Raw genomic sequence first — 23,649 nt, forward strand, 5'->3', positions numbered from 1 at the left:
CCCAGGGTGGGTGGTATCTGGAAATGCCTCCCTGTAAGGAAAGTGGCAGTTGATGCAAGCTTTAAAGGAGAAAAGGGATTCTAAAAACATAATTCCTTATTATCCATATTGTGACCCCCCTCCCCCCACAACAACAACAGGCAATAAAAGTAAAGTGGAAAAAAGTATATTTCAGTCTGCACTCAGAGTTCATCAGTTTTCTCTCAGGAGATCAATAGTTTTTCATCAAAGGTCCTTTGGAATTGGATCATCCTCTTGATCCAGGTAGCCGGGTCTTTTCACAATATTGTTGTTATTGTGTCCAGCGCTCTTCTGGTTCTGCTCAGTTCATATATATCTTCCCAGGTTTTTCTGAGACTATCCCTTTGTCATTTCTTTTAGCACAGTAGTATTCCATCACAATCATATACCACAACTTCTTCAGCCATTCTCCAGCTGATGGGTATCCCCTCAATTTCAATTTTTTGCCACCAAGAGATGCTATAAAAATTTTTGTCCATCTAGGTGGAAAGAAGGATTCCAAGAGTCAGTGCTGAGGAGCCTAGGGCACAATTGCCTGTGTACAGGTATTGAGATGAGAGATGATGGAATGTTCTTTCCAGTTGGGGTGGACCATCTCGTTGGTGAAGAGTAATAAGCCAATCTAGAAAGTTAAAGGGGAGCCAGGTTGTGAAATGCCAAACAAAAGGAGTTTGTATTTGGTCCTAGAGAAGATAAGGAGCCATTACAATTTTTTTTTTGTAGCTGTGTGGAGGATTCTTTGGAAAAGAGAGAGACTGGAAACAGGGAAACCAATTTGAAGTCAAATCTAGTCCCACTGAGAGACGAACCGAGGTAGGGTGGTGGCCATGAGAGAATTGGCTAAATCCAAGGTGTATTGGGAAAAGACAGGCAACTAATTGGATGTGTGGGGGTCAGGGAGAATGAGGAGTCAAGGATGACTCTGGGGTTGTGAACTAGGATGTTACTGGTGATGCCCTTGATAGAAATAGGGAAATTTGGACGAGGATTCTGAAGGCATGTGTAAATGTGAAGAAGGTGTGGGTTACTTTGGCGTTTCAGATATTTATAGGACAATCAGCTTGAATGGGCAGTTGGTGACATGGAACTGGAGTTCAGTAGAGAAATTAAGTAAGGTTGCATATATACATTTGAGAATCACTTTTTACCTCTCTGTTCCTCTGTACCTCATCTTGTGACTTGGCTGTTTTCCATGATTGAAATTCTCTCCCTTCTCTATCTCATAGAATTCTTCTCTTCCAGCTATTTGCCAGTAGATAAATGGTAAAAAGAACATAAGAAGGCAGTTTTCAAAGGAAGAAATCCAAGCTATGGATAGCCATGTGAAAAATGCTCCAAATCACTAATAACTAGATAAATGCAAATTAGGGAAGCAGCTCTTTGGTTCTGCCTCACACCCATCAGAGAGGCAAAGACGGTGTACTCTTTTATATAGTGACTCTGGCGTTCCTGCTCTTCCTTGAATAAGATATTTTGTCTCCCCACACTGCCCTCCTAACCCTCTGCATTTTCACTGACTGTCTTCCAGCTTTCTTGGCTTCCTTCAAATCTCAGCAAAAGTCCCATATTCTGCAAGAAGCCTTTTCCAGTCCTCCTTAATTTTAGTGCCTTTCCTCTGAAAGTTTATCCTGTATGTACATAATTACTTGCATGTTGTCTTCCCCAATTAGATTGTGAGCTTCTTAAGAGCAGGGACTTTTTTTTTTTGCTTTTCTTCACCTTTATCCCCAGTGCTTATTATCACATAGTAAGTGCTTAATGAATGGTTGCTAACTGACAAATGTTGTAGGGTCTTTGAGAAAATAGGCACACTGATGCACTGTTGGTAGAGCTGTTAATTGATCTAGCCATTCTGAAAAGCAATTTGGAGCTATGCCCCCAAAGTCACTAAACTATGCATACTTTTCCACTAACTAGGTCTATACCCCAAAGAGATTAAAAAAAAAAAAAGAGGAAAAGGACCTATATTTATAGTAGTGCTTGTTATAGTAGCAAAAACCCCCAGGAAACTAAAGGAATGCCCACCTATTGAAGGATAGCTAAATAACTTACACATGTGAATGGAATGGATATTATTGTGTCCTAAGAAATGACAAAAGGGATGATTTCAGAGAAAGCTGGGAAGACTCATATGAATTGATACAGAGTGAAATGAGCAGAACCAAGTAAATAATGACATAATTATCATAAAGAAAAACTTTGAAAGATTTAAGAACTCTGATCAATGCTATACCAAGCCTTGATTCTAGAGGATCAGAGATGAAGCATGCTACCTACTTCCTGACATAGAGGTGAGAGACTCTAAAGGCAGAATGATACATAGCCAATGAGAAATTTCCTTAACTGTGCATACTTGTTCTAGGGGTTCAATGTATCTATTTGTTTATTTAGGTGGCGTGGAAGAGAGAAAGTAAATGCTTGTTATTTGGGGGAGAGGGAAGGAAATATAGAAAGCAGAACATCTCTAGAAATGGGAAAAAACAATAATACCTCTATCTCTTGTCAAACAGCATCTACGCTTAGTCTTTCTTAATTCCCTAGCTACCTTGTATTTATTTTGTATTTTACGTACTTATGTATGTACGTCTCCTTAGATAAAGTGTAAGCTCTGTGAGAGGAAGGATGATTTTATTCTTTTTGGGGAGGGGAGGGATAGAATCAGGAGCTTCACAGAAAAAGCTGGAATCTAAGATGAACCAAGAAGGATGGTAAGGATTCTGAGAGGCGGAGATGTGAAGAGAGGTAATATATTCCAGAGATGAAGGAAGGCTTGTACAATTCATAGAATTCCAAGTCTAGTTTGACTATAGTGCATTTAAGTATGTGACTGGGAATAGTGTGAACTAAAGATGGAAAGTTAGAATGGAGCCGTATTATGAAGGGCCTTAAGAACCAGGCTGAGAATTTATATTTTAATCAGGAAGCAAGCAATAAAAGGATTTAGAAGTGTTTTGACCAAAGCAGTGACATGGTCAATCCTGTGTCACAGGAAGATTATTTTGGCAGCTATGTGCAAAGTTTTTGATTGTGTCTTCCTAGCAGTAAAACATTTTGAGCACTGACTGGCCCCAAATATGTATGTGTACATTCACTTATTTATAAATTATTTATATGTAATACTGTACTAACAATTGTGGGTATTATGAAACTTACACAAAAAATATATGTTAAAATATACGATAATACTAGAGTCAGTAGGGAGTCACTGGAGTTTGTTTAATAGGGAAGCAACATGAACAAACATTGCTTTAGGAAATTCATTTTGGCAGCCATGTGGAGAATGTATTGCATTGGGAGCCTATTGCAGTAGTCCAGACAAGCGGTAATGAAGGACTTAACTAAGGTGCTGGCTATGTAAGTAGAGGGAAGGGATGTGAAGATAGAAAAAACAAGATTTAGCAACTGACTGAATCTGTGGGTTGAAGAGATGGAAGATGACAACAAAGTTGTGAACTTGACTAATTCATAGGATAGTGGCTCAGAAATTGGGAAGTTCAAAAGAAAGGTAGGTTTTTAATGCAGATCCTATAACAAACACATCATCCCTGTTTGCTCATCATATGATACTCATTCTATTCTACCTAAAATAAAAGGAGAAGGCTCTTAACCTGGTTACTGCCCCATAGTTCAACGTTCACTACTTTTCAAGGGATGCCCACTGCAGCCAGCCCGGTGATTTAGAGGACAGAGGTTGTGTATTTGGGAAAGGGAAGGGATTTCCTCAATGGCACATAGCTGGTGCTGTGGGTTCCTGGGTGGAGAACTAGGTTATAACTGCCCCCTATGGTTGACTGAGCTAAAAAGCAAGAGACTGGGGAAGGGAAAAGGGAAAGAGTAGAGGAGTATTAGAGGATAAGAATAATGGCGTTGTATTAGAGACAAATCCCATGTTTGTGTGTTGTGGGAAGGGTTGAATGCAACCCTCATTCCCACATTCCTGTTTGTTGGTTACATACCCCTTGGAGTCAGTCAGGTCACCACTCCCCTCCCTTCCTGAAACACAAGTACATTTTGGAGACCATTGGTATAGAGTAGTGATTTTCAAAGTGTAGTCCTCAGATCCTTACAGGTCCCTGAGACCCTTTCAAAGAGTCTTTAAGGTCAAAATGATTTTCATGATAATACTAAGATGTTATTTACCTGTTAAAATACTCCTTCCTTTTTTATCTACATATCTGTGAGTCTGGATTTCCTTCATATACTTCAAAACAACATATTGAAACAGATTGAATATAGAAGTAGATAGGAGAATCTAGCTATCTTCTATTAAGCCAGACATTAAAGAGATTTGCAAATATATATAAAACAGTGCCACTCTTCTCACTGGCTTGTTTTGGAAAATACAGTCAATTATGCTATAATACATAGTGTTAAAAATTGCAGCTATGCAAAATCAAGCAATAAAAACCACAGAGTTTATGGGAAAAATGGAATTAGGACTATAGCACTCAAAAGCTTTATCAGTGACAAAGAAAGAGAGGAACCTAGTAACAATGGCAACACAATTTTATACATGTTAAATGGTTAAGAAATACATTATTACTATAATAGTGGTGGCAGGGTTAAAGTCAACATTGAGAGCAAGAGTAAAGGACTGGGGGTGGGGGGGAGGTGTTGGGCTTACTCCTCCTCCCACCTACATTACATCTCCTACTTCACCAGAAGATATATATTAAATATGGCACTTTACTTTGATAGAGACTTAAAGTTTGCTTGCGGGAGTAGGCAAAGGAAGTATTTATTATACCTTGTGAGTTATTGTAAAGTGGTATAGCTGTTTCTGAAGGAGGAAATCCTGCGAAAGCAAATGTGAAAATCACTTATGCACAAATTATTTCCTACTATCTACTATATCAGTTGGGTTAAAACAAATTTGAATTTTCAAAACAAATGTTATCGCAGAAATGATGTTATTTTTTATGAAAATGATATTTTTGTTATCAAGTAGTGGGTTTTATTGTTATTTTTAAATTAATAAAATTACTTTTAAAATTTATCAGCTTTAATTTCTAATACAATTAAATATTGATTAGATATAACCCATATAAACAAAAACTATATTTTTTAGAACATAAAGGGATCCTGAAACCAAAAAGTTTGAGAGCTGCAGGTATAGAAGATTAGATTGAAAAGAGGAGGGACTGAAAGCTGAGAGCCTTGTCACTGTAGGAAAGGTCTAGTTCTAATTTGAGGTCTGGTTAACTCACTGAATGAGTAACTGAGTAGGTACCTTACCCTTCTCTGACCCTCAGTTTTCTCAATTGTAAAATGAGAGCTTTGGAATGATATCTTCAGAAAGTAAAAATGTATTAAATTACTTTACCACACATAATCTCAGACAAGCTATGAGGTTCTCATTCCTTACAATGTAGGTTATTCAATTTCATCATGTTAGAGCTGCCTTGTATTTTTTTTATGGCTTTATTTCATTTTTAATTTTTATTCTATTAGGTATTTTTGTATTATGAACTTATCAACAAATGTGAACATTTCAGTATTCAAAGAAGAGCAAAAAGCATTATATATGAAATTGTACAGTATAAATTAAGTTTAAATACAATTTTACCAAAATTGCCATGTTCATGTCTGACTTTTTTGTTTTCTGTACTCTTAAGATATTTTATCAGTGCTCTTTTGAAATAATTTTTAATGTTTCTGTAGCCACTCAATAACAAATATAGTCAAGCAAAGCAATTCAACACATTGGCGTGAAAATGTCTCATTCTGCACCTCTGATCCATCACTTTTTGCCCCAAAATGGTGAGTGTCATGACCTTATCAGTCCTGAAGTTATGACTTATCACTACGTTAACCAGTGTTAATTTTTATTTTTTACAATTCTTAGAACATTCCAGAGTTGTTTTCCTTTGCAATTTGTTATCAGCACAAATGTTCTCATAGATCTTCTCATTTCACTCTGCATCAGTTCATACAGTTCTTCCCAGTTTTCATTGAACTTGTCATATTTGCCATTTCTAATGGCTATAGTGCTTGCAAAGTAATAACAATCTATTAGATGCTTATGCAACAATTTGTTCCCCAGTTGATTCGCACCCATTTTGTTTTCAGTACTGTACTTAACCCAAAAAAAATACAGCTTTTGTTCAGTTAAAAAAAACCTTTTGAAATAATTTTTTTGAGCTCCACAAATAGAAAGGCAGTATGGCACAGTGGAAAAGGCACTAGACTGATTCAGAAGACTTAGGTTCACATGTTACCTGAATTGAAGTATTTGCCTAAAAAGAAGGATGATAATACCTATCTTACCTGCTTCAAGGTTATTATGTGGAACAGATAAGACAATTTATGTGATAAGAGAATGCATGTATTGTTATTGTTAATCAGAATTTCATAATTAATCAAGTGTTATTTAATTAGGCATTAGCATGTACATGACATTGTTGTGCTCAGTACAAAGTAAGTATTGTATTATCCCTGTCTTCTAGAAACTTAGTTTACAATCATGGGAAACATTTCATACAATATGTTGATAATGTTAGATTCAAGGTTGTACTGATTTGAAAAGTTTAAAACTTATCATAAAGCATAAAATCAGAGTTCTTAATCCTATTTTAAGCACAATGCCATAAGGCTAAAAACATTCTTGCTTTCCCACTCAGCAAACCAAAGATACATAATGTTATATATACTGCATTGTCTATGTATTGCCCATACAGGCGCTCTATCCCTTTACTGTTTTATTATCAGTTACGTTTTTAAAGAAAACCACATTAATACAGTTTACCCTAAGTATGGTAACAGTTGTTAATCCCATTAAATATTTTGTATCTATATAACAATTTTATTAAGATTAAGTGTTGCCAGGCATATGTAATGAAAAATTGAGGAAGTAAAATAATCTTTGATAAACTGTTCTGGAAATAAAGTATCATTCTGGTTTAGGTAAACTTCCTATGTAGTCACAGTAATAGGTGACAGTAGATTATTTAAACTGTCCCAGAACATTTTTATTTTCAATTTTGAAAATTTAGACTACTAGAAGAAATTAAAATCCACATAGTTTATTTAAAACATTTATAAGTGCTTATCATGTGCTTATAGAAAACAGGCCCTTCTCTACCCCCAAAAAACAATAATGCAAAGAAGCCAGCAATACATCTTTAGCTTGAGGAACTTTCAATTAGAAAACTCACACATTAGCTAAATATAAAAGTTAATCACTACTGCCTGGAACTAGTGCTGAACTATGGTGTGGACTATAGCAGATCACAGTGGCTGTAGTGATCAGAGAAAGCTTAAATTGGAACTTTAAACAAGTAGGATCTGAATAGGCCCAAAGGGAGAGGATATATTCCAGAAAGTGGACACAGCTTGAGTAAATGTGAGGTGGCAGGAATGCACAAGTGGATCAACAAGCTTTACTAAACACTTGTTATGTGCCAGACAACTTGCACATGTGTGTTCTCTAATTGAAAAGTATACTACATTCCAGCATAGTTCTTTTAGAATTATAGGAAATCAGAGACCCTTTAGTCTAACCCATTACCCGAACTAGGAATCTTTTCTACACTCTGTTGTCAGAATTTTAGAGATTTAGTCTATCTCATCATACAATTGAAGCAACTGAGGCCTGGAGAGGCAAATTTAACTAACATACCAAATTAGTGGTAGAAATGGAGCGAGAACCCAGGTATTCTGATTGCGATGCAGTCCAGTATCTTACCACCTTTCTGACTCCCACAGTGGGAGGTAAAATTGGAAAGGTGAATGGGGTTAAAATGTTAGGGCTTTAAATGCCACATTATAGAGTATAGGATTTACCCTATCAGCCCTGGAAAAAATTTGAAAATTTTGGAGTATTAAGAATCATGGGAGAAAAACAGCCTTTTTAGGTTTTTAAGGTTTATGTGATAGTTTGATGGACTGGAAGAGTAAAAGCCAAGAAGCCCAATTAACATAATAATTGTGTTGGTTTTTTGGGTTTTTTTGGTAGATTTTAAGGTTTGCTAATGACTTTACACATACAGTATCATTTGATCCTTACAACCCTGGTAAGAAAAGAACTACAAGTATTATCCACATTTTTGAAATGAGAAAACTGAGGCTGGGAGAGGTTAAATTGATTTGCCCAAGGGAATACAAGTGTCAGATTCAGAAAGACATAAGTTTAGTTCTGTCTGTAAATTAGCATCTGAAAGGGAACTCAAATATCTTTCCCCCTAAACCAGGAGTCAGACTATCCAGATTTATTACAAATTACTTCACAGACTGTGGTATAGCAAAACTAGACATGCCATTTCACATCACCAGCTTCGCACAAGCTTTCCCCTAGACCTAGAATCCATGGCCTCTTCATTTCTGCCTCTTAGAATCCCTATTTCCTTCAAAATTCACCACAAATGCTCCTTTCCTATGTGCATATCTTTCTTGATGCCTTTCCCCACTAGCTGTTAGTGTTTTCCCCCAAAAGTTACCTTGAATTTACTTTATATACTTAATAATAGCTAGGGCAACTAGGTGGCACAGTGAATAGAGTGCCGGGCCAAATCAGGAAGAAATCTTCCTGAGTTCAGATCAGACTTAGGACACTTACTAGCTGTGTGACCCTGGGCAAGTCACTTACTCCGGTGTGCCTTAGTTCCTGATCTGTAAAATGAGCTAGAGAAGGAAATGGCAAACCACTCTTGGCCAAGAAAACCTCGAGTGAGGTCATGAAGAGTTGGACACGAATGAAAATAACTGAACAATAAAAATTAATAGCTAACATTTCTATAACACTGTGTGCTAGGCACTGTGCTAAGTGCTTCACAATTATTATCTCATTTGATCTTCACAAGAACCCTGGGAGGTGGGTGCTATTATCCTCATTTTACAAATGAGGAAACTGGGGCAGATGGTTAAATGACTTGCCCAGGGTTACATAGTTAATAAATATCTAAGACTAGATTTGAAACTTTAGGCTTCCTGACTCTGTTGCTGTGCCATCTAGTTCATGTGTGTTTGAGTTGTACCCTTATACTCCTTGAGGGTTCAGATGTTTTTGTGTGTGTGTGTGTTTGTATAATCAGTAATATTTAAGATACTTAAGGGTAGGGGCAGCTAGGTGGTGCAGTGGATAAAGCACCAGCCCTGGATTGAGGAGGACCTGAGTTCAAATGCGGCCTCAGACAAATAATACTTACTAACTGTGTGACCCTGGGCAAGTCACGTAACCCTAATTGCCTTAAAAAAAAAGATACTTAAGGGTAGGAATTATTTCCTTTTTTCATTTTGTGGCCCCAATGTGGTAGAACCTTAGGTGTAGTAAGCACTTAATGGGTTTTTTTTTAAGTTTTAAGACTTTTATTTTTCAATTAACAGGCATTTATTTTCTCTCCTTCCTTCTTTTCCCCTTTGGAAAAAAAGAAAATCAAAATCCTTATAACAAATATCCATAGTCAAGCAAAAGAAATTCCTACTTTGGCCATGTCCAAAAATAGATCTCATTCTGAATCTTGTCAGGAGAGAGGTAGCATGTATCATCATTAGTCCCCTGGAATTGTCATTGCATTGTCAGAATTGTTTGTATTTACAGTATTGTTATTCTTTTAAAAGTTGTTCTGGTAGGTGATACAGTGGATAGAGACTTGGACCTGGAGTCAGGAAGATCTGAGTTCAAATCGGGCTGCAGATACTAGCTATGTGATCCTGGAGCAAGTCACTTAACCTCTGTTTGCCTCAGTTTCCTCAACCATAAAATGAGGATGATAATAATAGCATCTACCTCCCAGGGTCATGAGTAAAGAGACCCTTTTTCTAAAGTGCTTACTTAGCACAGTGCCTGGCACATACTAGGCACTTCATAATGCCTATTCCCTCTCCCTCACCCCCCATAACAATCTTCCCAAGTTTCTTTGAGACCATCTCTTTCATCATTTCTTTTTGCCTTTTCATAAATGTTTAAATTGATAATAGCCATATGAAAAAATACTCTTAACTCACTCGTGATTGGAGAAATGCAAATTAAAACAATTCTGAAGTACTACTGCATACCTATTAGATTGGCTAATAGGACAGAAGATGTAATTGACAAATGTTTGAGGGGATGTGGGAAAAAATGAGACATTAATGTAGTATAGGTGGAGTTATGAACTGATTTGACCCTTCTGTAGAGTAATTTGGAATTATACCCAGAGGGCTATAAAACCATTCATACCCTTTGACCTGGCAATACAAGTACTAGGTCTGTATCCCAAAAGAGGTAACAAACAAAAAGGAAAAGGAGCTACATGTACAAAAATATTTATAGCGCTCTTTTCTGGGGGCAAAAAATTAGAAATTGAGGGTTGCTCATCAATTGGGGAATGGCTGAACAAGTTGTGGTATGTGACTATGATGGAATACTATTGTACTATAAGAAATAATGAGCAGGATGCTCTCAGAAAAACCTGGAAAGACTTGCATGGGCTGCTGCAAAGAGATTGTACTGTGTACAAAGTAACAGCAATATTGTAAGATGATCAGCTGTGAGCGACTTAGCTATTCAGAGCAATCCAGTGATCCAAGACAACTCTGAAGGACTTAAGAAAAATGCTGTCCATCTCCGGAGAAAGAACTGATGGTGTCTGAATACAGATTGAAGCATACTTTTTTTTTGCTTTCTTCATTTTTCTTGAGGTATTTCTTTCACAGCATGACTGTTATGGATATGTTTTGCATGATGCACATATATAACCTTTTAAAAAATGTTTAAATTGAATGAAATTAATTAATTAAATTCTTTGTTTTCCTTGCTAGTAAGGGATGAAACAGCATGGATCAATATAAATTCAAAAATATACCTGACTTAATTTTTAATAATAATTCACACCAATGTTTTTGTGCTTTTCCTGCATTAACTTAGTGAGGTGGGTGGGGGTAAAAAAATTATTGCCATTTTGCAAATGGAAAAATTGTTGTCCAGAGATGTTAATAGATTTGCTGATGGTTCTCCTGGTTAAGTGTCAAAATGGAAGTTGAATCCCTTTTTTCTGACTTCAAGTCCAGGACTATTTCCACTTTACCAGTTTAATTCCCATTAAATTTGGGAGAAGGAAAATAAGGTAGAAGGCAAATTAGTCATTTTAACTTCTTGGTGCTAGCTCTGGCTTAAAGATGCTTAAGAAGGTGCCCCACAGATCTTGAGGACACCACCATCTTTTTAGTCAGCCAGGTTCACAAATAGGCTCAGTCTTTGACCTTTGTCTGTTCTCCCAACCTGATAACCAGTTAGCTGCCAGTCTTGTTGATTCTCCCTCCATGATGTCTCCATCATCTATCCTAATTCAGATCTTGATAGCCTCCTAAATGGTCTCTGTCTCCAAGCTTTCCCCTCTCCAGTTCTGCCACACAGGTGTCAAATTGATATGCCTAAAGCACAGATTTGACAGTGTTACTTATCTGCTTATGCTTCAGTGGCATTTCTAGCTTCTCACATCCTTGCTGCAGTCTACCTTTCTTGTATTTCGGAATAGTTCTTTTTCTTCACCCACTCTACATTCCACCCAAATAGGTCTTCTTGCTATTCCCTGAACATGGCATCCTATCTCCCATGTTTGTGCCTTTACACTGCCTGTCTACTGTACATAAAATGAACTCCCTTCTCACCTCTGCCCGCAGGAACTATATGGTTTTGGTTTTTGTATTCACACATTGTAGGGTAGTGGTATAGCAAGCACTTAAATGCTTTGTTAAATTAAATTAAATTTCCCCGATTTTACCAGTAAGGAAACTGAAGCCTATCTTTGAAATAAAGAAGTTCGGTGTTACATACATACATACATACATATATATTTCCCATGTAAATGCAAGTTATATGTACCCTTTGTATAATAGTCTTAGAAATTATATGTCTAAACAGCAGGAAATGATAAATTCCATTCAGAATAATTAAAGAATGTACAGAATGTTTAGGAGTCTGTCTACTAAGACACACAGTAACTGTGAATACAACTATATAACACTCATTACAGAAAGACAGATCTAGATAATTAGAAGAATATTAATTGTTTATGGTCAGGCTGTTCTAATATAATAAAAAAGATAGTACTACTTAAATTAATTTACTTATTCAATGCCATATCAAAGTACCAAAGAATTACTAGAACCAGACAAAATAATAACAATTCTTCTGCAGGAACAAAAGGTCAAAAATCTCAAAGAAAATAACAAAAAATGTTAGGTAGGGTGGGGACCTAGCAGTTACCAAGTCTCAAACTACATCACAAATCATCAAAACTATTTGGTACTGATTAAAAAATGGAAATTGACCAGTGGAACACATTAAGTACTCAACAGACAGAAGCAAACTACATAGTAGCATGTGATTCCCTATTACTGGATTAAGGAATCATTATTTGGGGAAAAAAAACTACTGGGAAAACTGGAAAGCAATCTGGAAGAAATTAGGTATAGATTAACACCTCACAACGTTTTCCAAGATTAGTTCTAAATAGATATGTGACTTGGATACAAAAAATCATGTCGTAAATATAGTAATGGCACAAGGAAGGACGTACTTTTTGTGACTTAGGGTAGGGAAGAAGTCATGACTAAACAAGGGGTAGATAGGATCACAAAAGAGAAAGTGGACGATTTTAATGACATAAAAAGCTTTTGCACAAACCAAACCTGTTAAAATTAGGAGAGAAACAATTAAGTGTGTGTGTGCAGCAAAGGTATGATAATCAGGATATAGCTGTGTTCCTTATTTAAGACAAGGGCCGTTTTTAGGTGGCTAGATTGTGCAGTGAATAGAGTGCTATACCTGGAATCAGAAAGGCCTGAATTCAAATGAGGCCTTTGTTTGCCTAAGTTTACTCAGTTATAAAATGGGGATAATAATAGCACCTACCTCCTCACAGGATTGCTGTAAGGATCAAATGAGATTATCTTTGTAAAATACTTAAAACAGTGCCTGGCACATGTTGTTTTTTAGACATTTCTGTTATGTTGGAAACTCTTTGTGACCCTATTTGGGGTTTTCTTGGCAAAGATGGTGGAGTAGTTTGCTGTTTCCTTCTTCAGCTTATTTTATTGATGAGGAAACTGAGGCAAACACGATGAAGTAACTTGCCCAAGGACACACAGCTGGTCCAAGTCTGAGGCCAGATTTCAACTGGGGTTTTCCTGACTCCAGGTCTGGTGCTCTATCTACTTCACTACTTAGCTGCTGTCTGGCACATGGTAAGTGCTTAATAAATGTTTGATTGGTATATAAATCCTAGCCATCATCATCATCATCGTTGTTATTATTCAACAAATCAGTGGTCAAAAAATATGAACCCACAGTTTTCAAAAGGAAGAAATTTGTGCTTTCAACAACCATATAAAGGTGCTGCAAAGCACTAATGAGGTAAATATAAATAAAACTCTGAGGTTCTACTTCACACCCATCAAATTGGCAAGAAAAATAACAGTTGTTGGAAGGGCTTTGATAAGACAAGTGATTTACCCAAAGAGTCAGAGTTGTAAACTGTGCATGCCCTTGGATCCATTATTACCACCACCAGGTCTGTTGCTCCCAAAAAGATAAGAGAGGAAAAGGACCCATAGGACAAAAAATATTTTCAGAGCTTTTTGTTATAACAAAGAACTAGAAATTGAATTAGGGTTGCCCATCAATTGGGGAATGGTTGACCAAATTATGTTCTTTAATGTAATGAAATAATGTGATGTGAGAAAGAATGGGGAAAGTTTTAGAGAAACCTGGGATAATAAACTGATGCAGAGTGAAGTAGGCTGGACCAGAAAAAAACATTATAAAACAATAACACCATTGTAAAGAAATACTTTAAAACTTTAAACTGTGATGAATGCAATGACCCAACAGTGGTTCTAAAAGACTGACAAGCATGATGCCCACCTCCTGAAAAGGGTGTTGTTATCAAGTTGCAGAATAAGTTGTGCATTTTCTGATACAGTAGTTCAGATGTAAGGTAATGAGACATGAACCCAGAGTATTAACAGTAGGAAGAGAAAAAAAGGTGTGAGTGTAAGACACTGTAGCAAGTGAAAGGACTGCTTTGATGCTTCTGGGAGACATAACTATAGTGAAAGTCAATAGATGTGAGGAATAGGGGGCAGAGTGTTACAGCCTAAATGCTTGGGGAAACGGTGGTACCACAAACCGAGATACAGAGGAGGAGGAAAAGCTATTTTGTTTGGGAGATGTGGAAGAGAATGAAAGATTTCGTTTTAGTCTTTGAATTTTTGAGGTGCTGGTGAAACCTTCAAATGATGGTGAAGACAGTTGAAAATGCCTTACTTTTAGTGATGTTGCCTGGAGAAAGAAACTAGGAGTCAACACTCCTTGTTCTATTCCTAGACCATTGAATCTGTGAATTATCCAGCACTTAGAGAGAGAATGCTCCATTAGCACGTACTTTAAAATTAGAACCATACAGAGAAGATTATCATGGCTCCTACACAAAGATGACATGAAAGTTCCTGAACTAGGTTACCTTTTTGAGAGAGGCAGCCTGATGAGGTGGATTGAATGCTTTTTTGGAAAATTAGAAAGACTTGGGTTCCTAGCCTGTCCCTGACAATTACTAGATGTGAGACCCTGGGCAAGTCACTTAACACTGTGATATCTTAAGGCATTTAAGACTTAATCCTCTATATTATAAAAAGCTTGGAGGGAGTACTCACTAATTAAATCATATTGACATGTAGAGATTAGGAGATTGTGGAAATTAGTTTTCTAATTGTGAACACAGAATCATTTTATTCAATTGTTGGGTTACTAAGATACTAGGCTTTAAAATTTTCTCTTTAATCTATTTCCCACATTTTATTAGGTTGGCTTATGTGAATGTATAATTGGAGGAAAAAACAAACAAACCCAGAAACCTAGCATATTGAAGCAGCTAGGATAGAGCACTGGCCCTGGAGTCAGGAGGACCTGAATTCAAATACTGCCGTAGACATTAGCTGTGTGACTCTGGGCAAATCACTTAACTCTGATTGTCTCCTCTTCCTCCCACCCCCCCAAAAAGGAAAGAAACCTAGCATATCATTGCATATGTGTTCACGTCTTTGTTTTGCTGCTTTTGGGTCAGACTTTTGGGCCTGAGGAAAGATGTTAATAAAAGGTGAGGTGGGGCTTGAGTTTTGAAGGTAAGGGAATTTTTTGAGTTGGAGGTGAGAAGAGAGTGCTTTCCAAGCATGGGGTGGCTAGTGCAAGGCATAACTGATGTCATATCTATGAGGAACAGAAAGTAGCACAGTTTGTCTGGAATACAGAGTTATGTGAAGGAGAGCTGTATAATATGGATGGTATATAATGTTTAGAGTATGTATAATGAGGCTGGAAACTGCCTGACTTCTTGGAAAAATTACCATCCTTTCTCTCAACTCCTTGCAGCCTGTCTTTTACCCCCATCATTCTGTCAAAAGTGTTTTCTCAGTTTATCAGTGACCAGTTAAACATCACATTTAATGGCTTAATTCCATTGACTTTCCTCCCTTGGAGTCCGAGCAGAAGATTTTCCTGATTTTTTTCCCCCTTCCTTTCCAAACTGCTTTTTCTGTTACTTTGTTACTTTGCCTTCTTCCATATACTTTAGGAGGGGTGCTTAAAAGGTCTGTGACCTTTTTTTTTAAAACTGTATTTCAGTATAATTGGTTTCCTTTGTAGTCTTATATGTTTTGTGCATTTTAAAACATTGTTTTGAGGAGTCCATAAACTTTTATCAGGTGACCAAAGGGTCTGTGACACAAAAAAGCTAAGAACTTTTTGCTTTGAGGTGTGTACTACCCATTCTTTTTTGTTGTTTTCACTTCACACTCTATTGATTGGTAATTTCATTTTTCACTTGAAGGGATCTAGGTAGATGACTTCCAAGCCTCTATCTCTAAATAAGCATCACCATTGAGGTTTTTCACGAGTATTTCAATTCAGTATGTCTAAAATCAAGGTACTTATCTTTCTCACAAAATCTGGTCTTCCTTTTAGTGTTGCAATTTCTCTTAGTAGCACTACTATTGACCCAAAATCTTAGGTTTTATTTGACTGGCTTTCATTCAGTCCAAAACCTTACCAGTTCTCTACTGCTTTCTTTTCCATTCCTGCCTCTCCCTCTGGCCACTAAAGTTCAGACTCCTTGTCCTGATAGTCCCTCCACAGGCTGACATCACCCTCCCTTTCAGCCTTATCTCAGCTATTTCTCTCTCTCTCTCTCTCTCTCTCTCTCTCTCTCTCTCTCTCTCTCTCTCAGGCAATTGGGGTTAAGTGAGTTGCCCAGGGTCACACAGCTAGTATGTGTTAAGTGTTTGGTCTGAGGTCATATTTGAACTCAGGTCCTCCTGACTTCAGGGCCTGCGCTCTATCTACTGCGCTACCTTGCTTCCCTTATCTCAGCTATTTCCTTGTTCCACTCTGAGGAACAAGATGCCCCTCCCAGGATCAGCTTATCACCTTTAATCACCATGCTGCAAACTCAAGCCCCAGCTCGTCTCCCTCCTCAGCCTTCCTTAGCCTCCTCTTCTCTGATTGGAGTGGCTGGTGAGTGGAGCACTAAACTCCTCCTGGACTTTTTAAAAAAGCTCGCTCAACTCTGCATCTGCTGCTGTGCTTGGTTTCTATTACACAGAACAAGATACACTGTGTGTACCTCCTCTTTCTTGCTTTGTTTTGTATGCTGTTCCACCTTCCCTTCAATTAGATTATAAGCTCCTGGAGGGCAGAGACTTTTCTTTTTATTAATTGTATCACTGGAGTTTAGTTAAATTACTTTCTCAAGGTCGCAGATAGTAATTAATTAGCAGATTGAATTCAAACCTAAGATCTCGGACTCCAAATCAGCATACTTTCCAGTTTCCTAAAACAAGTAATGTCTGTTGAAATGCTAAATTGTTTGCAAGCCTAATTTAGTTTGAAATAATTGACATGCCAGAAAATAAAAGACTTAAGAAATATTGAGCTATAGTAATATAGTATTTTAAGGTTTTCAAAGCATGTGAGATGGCTTCCATAATATTTTGTGGTTACAAAGTGCTTTATAGGCTTAGTTCTTCATAATAAATTGTGAGGTAAATAATTCAAGTGTTATCATTTACCAAATCCCTATTTCACAAATGAGGAAACTGCAACTAATTCAAGGCAAGTGGTTTATTTGAATCCAAGTCTTTTGACATAGAGTTCAATGCTCTTTTTTTTAACCATATAGTAATTTTACTATACTGTCTATACTTATTTTAAAATAACAGATATTAACATTTCAGTATCTTTAATCCTTTTTAAAATTTGCAAATGACAAGTTGGCACGGCAACACTTTGACTTCCTTGGTTTACTTGCATGTGCGCAGGAATGCTTTGTATGCATTTTCTTCCCTTTTAGAAATGCTGGATTTTCGTTAATGTGGTTAGGGCTTAGCATAGATTTAGAAGTGTAAAAGATCTCAGAGAACACCTAGTTTAACTTGCTCATTTTTATAGATAAGGAAAAGTTAAATTACTTGCCCAGGCTAGAATTTGAACCCGTGTTTTCTGATTCGAAATTTAGCATTATGTTGTACCATCCTAGAGCACAACTGCTAAAAGAGAAATATCCTTTCAGAAATGTAGGAAAATGGTTTGAAATGAATAATCTGAAAACAGCAGTGATTGTCCATGATAAATTTGTCACATAGTGAAGGTTATTTCTTCCATGATTTGTGATGTATGTTTTGAGTTTTAACCTACTATATTTCAAATGAGATCCGTTTAATTTCAGGACAGCTTGTCTTCCAGATTAAATTTAGCCTATGATGTCAAGCTCTAACCAGCAGCAGTAAAAATAGGCAGTTTTGGTAAAGAAATAAGTAATCTTGGTAGAGGGATTTTCCACAATCAGTGAAATCCCAGGTTCAGTCCCTGTCCCTTATCTCAAAGTTGGAATTTTGTAAACCTGTCTGCAAATATTTCAGATTGTTCTTAGGGAGAACAGTTGTTTAGAATTTTTCTGTTTCTTAGTTCCTTGAAGGCAGGGACTATGTCTTATTCTCGTTGGTTTCCTCTTTAGCTCCTAATAGAGTACCTTACACAAAAAGGGATTGAGAGAAAAAGTTGGCCTGTGAGGATGACACCTGTAAGGAAACACCAGAAGGAACCTCTTATCCTTCATAGGAATTTGCATATTTATTGAATGAATACATGATTACATTTTAAATTTTAAACATTTTTATTCTGAACTTAAACATGCAAAAAAGATTTCCATGAGCATAGTGGAACAACAAATTTCCACATTCACCATGTTACCCCAAAAAAGGCGAGAAAAAGAAAGAAAAGAACATAAACTTTAGCCTCCACTCTTTTTTTTCTTTCTTAAAAATTTATTTATGGGGCAGCTAGGTGGCACAGTGGATAGAGCACCAGCCCTGGAGTCAGGAAGACTTGAGTTCAAATTTGGCCTCAGACACATAATGCTTACTAGCTGTGTGAACCCTGGGCAAGTCATTTAACCCCATTTTGTACTCCCCCCCAAAATGATTTAGTAATTTACTTTTCCCCAGTTACATGTAAAAACAATTTTTAACATTAATTTTTAAAACTTTGAGCTCAAAATTCTCTCACCCCCCCCCAGCGAGAAGGCATGCAATTCCATATAGGTTATACATGTGTAGTCATGCAAAACACTTCCATAATAGTCATGTTGTAAAATAAAACAGACTAAAAAAATCCTCAAGGAAAATAAAGAAAGTTAAAAAAAAGTATTCTTCGGTCTGCATTCTGACATCCTTAGTTCTTTGTGTGGGGATGGATAGCATTTTTTATCATAAATCCTTCGGAGCTGTCTTGGATCATTGTGTTGCTGAGAATAGCTAAGTCATTCAAAGCTGATCATCTTACAATATTGCTGTTACTTTGTATGTAGTACATTTCACTTTGTATCAACTTGTGTAAGTCTTTCTAGGTTTCTCTGAAACATCCTGCTCATTTCTTTTTTATGCTTCTCTTGAGTCTTGCATGTGAAAGTCAAATTTTCTATTCATCTCTGGTGATCTCTCAAGAATTCTTGAAATTCGTCTATCTCAGTGAGTGTCTTGTTCTTTTCTCTCATGGATTATACTCAGTTTTGCTGGGTAGGTGGTGCTTGATTGTAATCCTAGCTCTGTTGACCTCCAGAATATCGTATTCCTAGCCCTCCAGTCCTTTAATGTAGAACCTGCTAAATCTATGTTATCCTGATTGTGGCTCCACGATACTTGAATTGTTTCTTTTTGGCTCTTGCAATATTTTCTCCTTGACCTGGGAACTCTGGAATTTTGACTGTAATATTTCTGACAGTTTTCATTTTGGATCTCCTTCAGGAGGTATTTGATGGATTCTTTCAATTTCTGTTTTACCTTCTAGTTCTAGAATATCAGAGCACATTTCCTTGATACTTTCTCGAAAGACAATGTCTAGGTTCTTTTTTTGATCATGGCTTTCAGGTAGTCCGATAATTTTTCAGCTATCTCTCCTGGATATGTTTTCCAGGTTAGTTGTCTTTCCAATGAGATATTTCACACTGTCTACTATTTTTTCATTCTTACGGGGTTTTTTTGTTTGTTTCTTGATTTCTCATAAAGTCATTAGCTTCCATTTGCTCCATTCTAATTTTTAAGGAATTATTTTCTTCAGGGAGCTTTTGGGTCCCCTTTTCCATTCGGCCAATTCTGCTTTTTTTAGGCATTCTCTCCTCCTTAATGGTTTTTTGGACCTGTTTTACCATTTGGCCTAGTCTGTTTTTTAAGGTGTTATTTTCTTCAGTATTTTTTTGGGGGGGGGTCTCCTTTAGCAAGCTGTTGACTCATTTTTCATGATTTTCTTGTATCACTCTCATTTCCCTTCCCAGTTTTTTCTCTACTTCTCTTATTTGACCTTCAAAATTCTTTTTGAGCTTTTCCATGGCCTGAGACCAATTTGTATTTTTCTTGGGGGCTTTGGATGTAGGAACTTTGACTTTGTTGTCTTTTTCTGAATGTGTTTTGATCTTCCTTATCACCATAGTAACTTTCTATAGTCAGAGTTTTTTCTGTTGTTTGCTCATTTCCCCAACCTGTTACTTGACTTTTTAACTCTTTGTTAAAGGTGAGGCTCTTCCTCCTGGGTGGAGGGTGAACTGTCAGAAACTCGAGAGGTTTTGTGCAGCTGTTTCTCGAGATACTTCTAGGGACCTGTAAATTTTCAGTTCTTCCAAGGTGGTATGATAAGGAGAGGTGTTGACTACTTGCCTGGCCTGTGCTCTAGTGTGTGTGCGACCACAAGCACTCTTTTCTGCCCTGGGACTGTGAGGAGGGTCCCCCTCAACTGTGGCCACAAGCTCTGCTGTGCTAGTGTTCCTCTTTAACCCTGGGACTGCCACTCAGGCCTGTGACCTGGATTCAAGTATAGGCAAAGCAGCAGAGTCTTACCCTAGTGCTAGGAAAGACACCTCTGTAATCTCCTTCTGACCAGTTGTTTGACCTCCTAACTATCTGTGGGCTGAGAGCTGCTGCCGCTTCCCTGCTGATTCAATCACTCCCAAAGCCTGCTCCTGGTTTGCTGGGACCAGGGATGTGCTTGCATGGCCTGCACTGAACTGTGCTCCACTCTCACCCAGGTGTGACAAACCTTTCCTGCTGACCTTCCAAGTTGTCTTTGGCATCTGTGGGCTGAGAGGTCTGGAAACTGCCATTGCTGTGAGGGATTCAGTTGCCCCAAGGCCTGCTCACAGTTTGCTGGGGCCCAGTCTGCTGCACCAGCACTGGACTGTGCCCCTCATTCACTCTGGTGCAACAGACCTTTCCTGCCAACCTTCCAGGTTGTCTTGGGCTGAAAATTTGTTTTACTCTGCCTTTTTGTGGGTTCTTTCTGCTGCTCTAGAATTTGTTTAGAATCATTTGTGGGTTTTTTTTTATTGAAAACACAATATAAATACCTTTTATTTGCAACATGTTTTGAAGCTAATTTCCAAAGCAAACTTGCATGAAAAACCTTTAATTTCTTTTCTTTTTAAAATTAATTTATTTTGATTTATCAGCAATCACTTCTGTAAGCTTTTGAGTTTTAAATTTTTCACCCACTCCCTCCTCACTTCCCTCTCCAAGACGATATGCAATCTGATATAGACCATACATATACATTCCTATTAAACATATTTTCACATAAGTGATGTTGTAAGAAAGAATTAGAACCAATAGGAGGAACTACCAGAGAGAGGAAACAAAACACAACAGAAAAAAAAAAAGGCAAATACTATGCTTCAATCTGCATTCAAACTCTGTAGGTCTTTCTGCTTTGTGGATAGCATTTTCCATCATGAGGCCTTTGGAGATGTCTTAAATCCTTATATTGCTGAAAAGGGTTAAGTCTGTTGATATTAGTCGTTGTATAACATGGCTGTTATTGTGTACAACGTTCTCCTGGTTCTGTTCACTTCACTCAGCATCAGACCATGCAAGTCTTTCCAGGTTTTTCTGAAGTTAGCCTGTTCATCATTTCTTATAGCACAGTAATATTCTATCACATTCATATACCACAACTTGTTCAGCCATTCCCCAATTGATGGGCATCCTCTCAATTTCCAATTCTTTGCTACCACAAAAAGAGCTGCTATAAATATTTTTGTACATGTGGGTCCTTTTCCCATTTGTATGATGTCTTTGGGATATAGCCCTAAAAGTGCTACTACTGGGTTAAAGGGTATGCACATTTTTATAGCCCTTTGGGCATAGTTCCAAATTGCTCCCCAAAATGGTTGAATCATTTCATAACTCCACCAACAATGCATTACTCTTCCAATTTTCCCACATATTCTCCAACATCTATCATTTTAATGTTTTGTCATGTTGGCCAATCTGATAGGTGTGATATGGTACCTCAGAGTTGATTTGCTCTTCTCTAATCAATAGTGATTTAGAGCATTTTTTCATATGACTATAGATGGCTTTAATTTCTTCATCTGAAAACTGCCTATAGAGTCATTTTTTGTTTTGATTGTTTTGTTTTTGTTAGGCAGTGGGGTTAAGTGACTTGTCCAGGGTCACACAGCTAGTAAGTGTCAGGTGTCTGAGGCTGGATTCAAACTCAGGTCCTTCTGACTCCAGGGTCAGTGCTCTATCAACTGCGCCACGTAGCTGCCCCTAGAATCATTTTTTAAAGGTATTTGGAAGGGTTTGGGGGAGAGCTCAGGCAACTCCCTGCTATATTGGCTTCACCCCCCTGCACTCTTAAGTCCATTAGTTCTCCATCAGAAAGTGGATGATATGTTTCCTTTGGTCATTGTGTTGATCAGAGTTTCCAAGTCTTTCAAAGTAGATTTTCTGTATGATGTTGTTACAGTATAAATTCTTCTCCTGTTTCTCTTTACTTCACATTGTATCCGTTCTTACAACTCTTACCAGGTGTTTCTGAAACCATCCCCTTTATCATTTCTCAAGAATATGATAGTATTCTTTTGGATTCCTATACCGTAACATGTTCAGCCATTCCTCAATTGATGGGCATCCCATCAGTTACCAATTCTTTGCTACCATTAAAAGAGCTGCAATAAATATTTTTATACATATGGGTCCTTTTCTCCTTTCTTTGATCTCTTTGGGATATGCATCTACTGATGATATTACTGTGTCAGAGGATGGAGATGTATAGTTTAATAGCTTTTTGGGTATAGTTCCAAATTGTTCTCCAGAATGACTGGACTAGTTCACAGCTCTACCAACAGTGCATTAATATACCTGTTTTCCCGTATCCCCTCCAATATTTATCATTTTCCTTTTTTTTTTATCATTTTGAGCAGTTTGATGTGTGTGAAATGGTATCTCCATAGCGTCCTTTTTAAAAAAATGTAATAAAATGTACATGTTACTTTCAAAACTGGCCTGCTTGTCTGTGCTTCATTCTGACTTTCCATCTGTTTTCTTCTATTTTAAAAAAAGAAGTTTCGATTTTCCTTGGCAGGAGAAACAGAAAGAAAAGAGCGACTGTCATAGTCTTTTTTTATTGTCTGTTCTCTTTATCCCATCCACAAAGATCTTACCCCTTTTTAAATCCTACTTTTTGTCCCAAACAACTTAAAAGTCCCGTTTTGTTTAGCCTTCCCTCATTCTGAACTTTTGCTCTTAACACTATTTTAACACACTCTTAAATTCAGCCTTTATTACCTAGTCTGGCTTCCATCTTCAATACACGTTTCTTTTAAACACTTAATTGGTTGGTGAAATTCATGTGCTTCCACATCAGTCTTTTCAGATAAATGCCATTTTTCTTCCTCTTGGAAATTTTTTCTCAGTGTCTTCAGTATTTCAGTCTTGAGCATTTACCATTCTTTTTGGATTGATTTGTTGTATAGTAACAACAACAACAATAACAATAGCTAGCATATGGTGGTTTAAGTTTTTCTTTTTTTGTGTGATGCAGTTAGGGTTAAGTGACATGCCCAGGGTCACACAGCTAGTAAGTGTCCAGTATCTGAGGACAATTTGAACTTAGGTCCTCCTGACTGCCAAGGCTGGTGCTCTGTCCACTGCGCCACCCCACTGCCCCTTGCTTTAAGTGTTTCAAAGCATATATTATTATTTCATTTGATCCTCAACAACCCTGTGGTGTAGGTGCTATTATTATCCTCATTTTACAGATAAGGAAACTGAGGGTAAGAGAAGTTAAGGGACTTGCCCATGGTTTCATAGCTAGTAAGCACCTGA

The 23,649-nt window shown here is 37.3% G+C and overlaps 1 protein-coding gene and 1 non-coding gene across 2 annotated transcripts in view; both read left to right on the forward strand.

Annotated features, from left to right (window-relative positions):
* PIAS1 (protein inhibitor of activated STAT 1) overlaps positions 1–23,649 on the forward strand; it is a 153,831-nt gene that overhangs the window by 7,732 nt on the left and 122,450 nt on the right. The window lies entirely within an intron of this gene.
* On the forward strand, positions 14,366–14,468 carry LOC144456470 (U6 spliceosomal RNA). The gene has a single exon (XR_013485558.1). It is a non-coding gene; the product is annotated as a U6 spliceosomal RNA (small nuclear RNA).

Source organism: Phascolarctos cinereus, unplaced genomic scaffold (assembly GCF_003287225.1).
Source record: "Phascolarctos cinereus isolate Bilbo 61053 unplaced genomic scaffold, phaCin_HiC Scaffold_3;HRSCAF=262, whole genome shotgun sequence".
In the NCBI taxonomy this organism is placed as follows: Eukaryota; Metazoa; Chordata; class Mammalia; order Diprotodontia; family Phascolarctidae; genus Phascolarctos; species Phascolarctos cinereus.